Raw genomic sequence first — 5,656 nt, 5'->3', positions numbered from 1 at the left:
TCGGCCCAACTCGGAGCCGCTCTCTGCGCGTTCGGCTGAGCTCGGCTCCCTGAGGGCGGGCAAGCGGCGGCGCCTCGCGTTAAACTCGCCCGGCTCGGGGCTCTCCTGCTGCCGCGTCCCGCGGGCGGCCCGGCCATCGCACGGACACGATCGGGAGCGCGGCGTGGCACAGGAGCTCATTGGGCTGTGACCGCACTCGCGCTAATTAGCGCTCACGAGAGCAGCGGGCTCGGTTCGGCTGAGCTCGGCTCGGTTCAGGCAGCCTCGCAAGCCTGGCCTCGGTTCGCTCGAGGCCGTCAGGTTCGGCCGGTCTCGCCTTGGTTCGGCTGAGCTCGTTCCATTCGGCCGAAGGAGGCATTGTTCGCTCGTGTTTTTATAAATATCTTTCTATATTGACTGTATAATTCTATATTTAGTTTTATACTTCTATAATACTTCCATTATTCCAAATAAAAACCCCGTCTCTAACCAAATATATAAAAAAACCCCTTCTTTTAAAGGATATTGAAATATTTTTTATTTATACTTTGTATAATTATACATTCATATTTTAATTTATCGTTTCTTTGGATGTATTACATTAATTATGATATATATATACAATTTTAAAATAGATTTAAATTAGTATTTAAATTATGTATAATATCTACTGCTACAACTAATTTTTTCTTATATTTTTAATTTTTATATTTATCTGTATGTATTTATTATATATTTCTAAACTTAGATTTCTACCTTTATATTATTTGTATTTATAATTTTTACAATCAAAACCCTGCCTATTGACCAATAAAGAAAACCTGCTTTATTTAAGTATTTTAAAAATATTTTCATGTTTATAATTTTCATATTTATAATTTGTTCAATATTAGATGAGAACACACCTGCTCCTGCACCGCAGTGGGGCTCCCTCTCCTGGGGACCTTGGGGTGCCCCAACGGCATCAGAGCCCAGAGTCTTCACCCCCTTCTCCTCTGTTTAGAAAGTACACTGGAACTTTTTTCTGGAAACAAAGACATTACCTAAATCCTCTCCCCGTGTCCTAGACAGATGGATATTCAGTTATTAGTTGGCTGGGCAGCAGTTTCTTAAATAGAATGATAATCAAGATGTGAACATTTCAGCTACAAGCAAATAGGCAAATCTGAACAAGGTACTGGTGGGCGACCACTGAAGTTATTTTGAAGGAATTTTTTAAACAATAAAATACTGATACCACAAAAATAAAGCAAAAAGCTAACTACTGGCTAAGAATGAAGGAAAAATTAACTTTTGACAGCAACAACATTCCAACCACACAGGCTTTTTCCCAATGTCATACCTTATAACTACCTCTCTTGGGAATTCTCATCACGTATCCCAAAAGGAATAAATACCTCAGAGCGTCCTAAAGCAAAAAGTAGCACACATGAGCTCCTCACACTCCCGGGAGGCCGGCACAGCGTGCACTGAGTCTGCAACAAATTCTGCTCACTGAGGGTCTGCAAACAAAGGTTCAACTGATGAACTGAACTGATTTTAAAGGGAGGTTTTCTAAGCACAGAAGCACAACAAAGAACAAGCAAAAACAATTCTTAAAAACAACCTGCAAGTTTTGTTTAGCATATATGCAACTGATTTCCACCCTGTGGCTTCTCACTTTGATTTGTCTGTAGGTTCAGGAAGATGACAATGCACACACTGCCTTCCCTGAGCCCCCCACAGCAGCTGAGCGCTGCTCCGTGTGCTCAGATCATCAGGAACTGGATTGCACGTGCCCGGATGGACTGGAACTGCTCTGCTGCAGATTCAGGAGACGATGGCAGAGAGGGGCTGGCCGAGGCGTCGTCCCAATTCCATTTCTGTGTGACAAGAAGCGGTTTGTTCCCAACGGGTGCAACAATCCCCAGCTCGCTTCCATGGTGAGTACCGATGGCACACAAATGGCAGCCTGAGGAAATCGTATTCTGGGCTCTAAGTGCTTGGGATGGGGTCTGATTTTTTGTTTTGCATCTGGATGATGATTAGTACGACAGGGCCCTGATTGATGACATGGCAGCACAGAATTAAAAACTCCTCGACAGGATTACATCGACTTCTAGGAAAAGACAAAAGCCTAGGACCCTTCTGAAATCTATTTTTAATGCGAAGCACACGGATTGTCACTATGCTGCGCCTTCCAGCTTTTCAAAGCAGCTTACTTCTGAAGACCAGAAAACATTTATTTCTACAGAAACAATGGGCAACCCCCAGGCTAATCTCAGCACTACTGTTTAATAGGGGATCTGCCAGCATGCCAGTCCAGCTTCAAGTGTGCTTTATTTCAGTCTAACATCCCCTCAAAATTCTTCTCACATCTCCCAACACTGACATCTTATTTTCCCCTAAAGCTTCTCATCATTAGCAATTTCCAAGTAACATGGTATTTTTACAACATTCAAAAATGTCATGCTGGACTGTGCTAGAGAGTAATTTGCATATATAAGCTTAGCAAAGTTTGAATTGACTTGTCCAGAGAAAAAACCTACAAGTGAACACCTACACCTGCCTACAAAGAGCTAACAAGCCCCTGGCAGCTGCCAGCATCAAAGCACAGCGGATGTTTCTAATACAGGGTAAGGATAACAATATCACCTTCTGTTCTCTCCAGCTTCTTTTCCCTGCAGTCATATTTTGCTGCTTATGATTTTTTTAGTCTCTGTATCTTCTTGGACAGCACCGAGCCCGACGACGAGGATATGAGAGTCTTTCCCTGTCGGACGGAGAGAACCAGGAAAACAGTTAAAATAAGAACAGGGCAGTTTGAAATTCATACTTGCAACGAGAAGCAGCGCCTAACAAACAGAACAAAAGTAAACAAAGCATGGTACCTCCCTGGGGACAGAAGACTTATAAACTCTCCAGAATTTACAATTCTAGCGACCATCCCCTTCAGGACAGCAGCCAAGTGTCCCATGGGGTGGTGCTGCACCAAAGAACCATCTGAGAGGTTCCAAAGAGTGAAATGCACAATATTTTGCAAAGACAAAAAATCTTGCAAAATAACAAAAATACAATAGATGTAAACTACAGGGTAAGAGTACAAGTGTTCACTTTAAGAGCTGGAACCATCCAGGTGAGCACCTGATAAATGGATCCTCACAGGAGTTTGAACCCTTCAGGACACAGAAGGGTTTTCCCCAGAAACTTCACAGACTGAGTTTTGATAGAAGTACACTTGCCAGACCCTCAGAAACGTCACCCATTCTCCAGGTGTCTGGAGAGAACTGCAAATGGCTCTCACGTAGTTTGAGCTAGTTGTGTAAGGTCTCAGGGTGAATTTCACCAGATGCAACCAAACTGGGCAACTCCCAGTGGGACAGAAGGAACACAAAGCTTGGGTAAGCAGAGCTGCAGCAAATACTGAGGAAACAAACATAACAGCGTAAAAAATAATAAACCATCCTTTTTTTTCCCTCTTGCTTTTGTTTTTTTCTTATTCAGATCAGCACAGCAATTAAAGAGAACGTGAAAAACTCACCATTACTGAACATTTCATCATCTGTAAGCTGAGCATCCTTAGCATAGAGGACTCCAAAGTTAAAATTCACCGATCCCTGGGAAATAAAACCAAATATCGTATGGTAAACAATCAAACAGCAGTCAAAAAAATTTGTTTCCTCTAAGGACTATCTGGTATGTATGTATCTTTGCATTACACATTAGAACATACACTTTATACCATCTCCTAATAGGTAATAATTTACCTTTGAACTTTGTTAGTATAGCATGAATTTTTAACTTAAACTGGTGATCTATTATTATTAAGTTGGTGCTTAAAGTTATTTCTGCTGTCACGTTCAAAAAAACATGAATTTTTTTTACTGGAATGAGCAATTGATTTCAAAGTCATCAAAAGCCCACCAAAACACAAAGCTGGGTTCACTGGACGGGTCTGTGAGCTAGAAGTAGTTAGGCTTGTACTTCCCTCTTGCTCTTCCAGAACCAATAAATCCTGTCAACAAAACCAGGATCTTTAGCCCGCTGCTGTGAAAGATTCTACAAGGATGATGGTTTGATTTGTGTTTAGAAGTTTTGATTTGAAATGGCCAGTCCAATGGATAAAGACAGTTTAGGTAGTATTACATTGCTATTATTATTTTTACTATTACTACTGCTATTGTTATCATCTGCTACTGGAAGAAACAAACCAGTAGTACCTATACTTAATTACTTTTATTTCCAGGAAATAATAAAGAAAAAGAACCAAACCAAAAAAGTCACTTCCTACCTTTTATATCAAGGGATGAAAAATTTCTCTTGGGCTCTTCTCCAATTTATCAAGACTCATAGCAATGAAAGGCAAACAAAACAGCGCTTTATAGAAGGCCAAGTGCACGTTTCAAGGCTGAACCACCAACTGATTGCAGTGACAGCAGTTACAACATGAATCCTTCCTAGAGCCTCTGTGAAATGGAATGTTCTGTGGAACTGCCGTTTCTTTCCCAAAATACTAACTTCCAACACTTCCTAAACTTATCTTGTATTTTAAAACCACAGAAGTTAGTGAGACTCTGTGCGGAGATCAGGTTTAAATTTATTTCCTTCCAAAGCACAGAGCTCTGTTCCATCACCCTTCCCTTTGGCTCTACACTGAATTATGGTGAGCATTTGAGGACTGCTCAATAATCGATTCTATTTCTCTCTTTTTCTAGTTCTCTCTATTCCTAAATCATTCAAGACAAGTCAAATGAAAAATGACAAGTTCAGCATCAGAGTCACACTTTTTCCCTTTGTCTGCTCAAGAACAGGCTCTAAATCCACTTATTGCTGCCTTCAACGATTCAGACTTGCAAAACCATTCTTACATGTTTTACAGCTTTATCATACAACCCACAGAACGCAAGCTCTGAATTACAGGAAAAGGTACACAGGCAAATATCTAAAGGGATCACTTATTTGTAAATACATACCTTGATAGAGAGCCCACTGAGAACCTTTCTGTGGGACTCTAAGGGACGCATGCTTTCTGAGCACCCTGTAAACAAGAAAAGCTACGATATATTACAGGACATCCCCACTTTTTCTACATATTCAAATAGAATTTTTAATAAAAACAGTTCAGTTACAAAAGAAGGAAGAAAACCAAGCTAATTTTACTCAGCTGTATTTACTGCCGATTTAGAGAAAAATGCCGGGCCGCGTCGGCCGTTGCGTCACACGCCGCGCCGGCAGCAGGGCCTGCCGGGAGTTGGAGTCTCGGGCTGACAGCCACTCACGTGCCGCGTCAGCCGCTGCGTCACACGCCGCGCCGGCAACAGGGCCTGCCGGGAGTTGTAGTCTCGGGCTGACAGCCACGGCTCCGTCCCCCGCCACCGGGAGCTGCAGTCCCTCCTGGGCATCAAACGGGTCCTTCGCCCCAGGGCGGGGAAGGACCTGAGGCAGCACCGCTCCTCCCGGATGCCCTCTCTTTTTTCCTCCAACTCTTTTTACTTTTTTCACTCTGTTTTTTTTTTCACCACTTCCCTTCCCCCTTGCTCTCCTGCTTCCTTTCATTTCCTTTCCTTTCCTTCCCTTCCCTTTGCCTTTCTTCTATTTCTGATCTTGGTTTACTTTTCCACCTTCAGAATAAAAAAGCAGCAGTAGAAACTTTCAGGCATCCCGGGAGTAAAAATAAAACTCCAAAACGAAAATGCTT

General features: G+C 42.3%; 1 long non-coding RNA gene across 1 annotated transcript; it reads right to left on the bottom strand.

Annotated features, from left to right (window-relative positions):
- Positions 1 to 657: 657 nt before the first annotated feature.
- Positions 658 to 4,456, bottom strand: LOC134433524 (uncharacterized). The gene is made up of 4 exons (XR_010031591.1): positions 4,250 to 4,456; positions 2,614 to 3,575; positions 1,640 to 1,930; positions 658 to 1,481 (listed from the first exon to the last, which is right to left on the bottom strand). It is a non-coding gene; the product is annotated as an uncharacterized LOC134433524 (long non-coding RNA).
- Between the last annotated feature and the right edge of the window lie 1,200 nt (positions 4,457 to 5,656).

This window comes from Melospiza melodia, unplaced genomic scaffold, assembly GCF_035770615.1.
Source record: "Melospiza melodia melodia isolate bMelMel2 unplaced genomic scaffold, bMelMel2.pri scaffold_186, whole genome shotgun sequence".
Lineage (NCBI taxonomy): Eukaryota > Metazoa > Chordata > Aves > Passeriformes > Passerellidae > Melospiza > Melospiza melodia.
The sequence above is the reverse complement of the archived record's forward strand: the minus strand, read 5'-3'. Positions and strand labels throughout refer to the sequence as shown.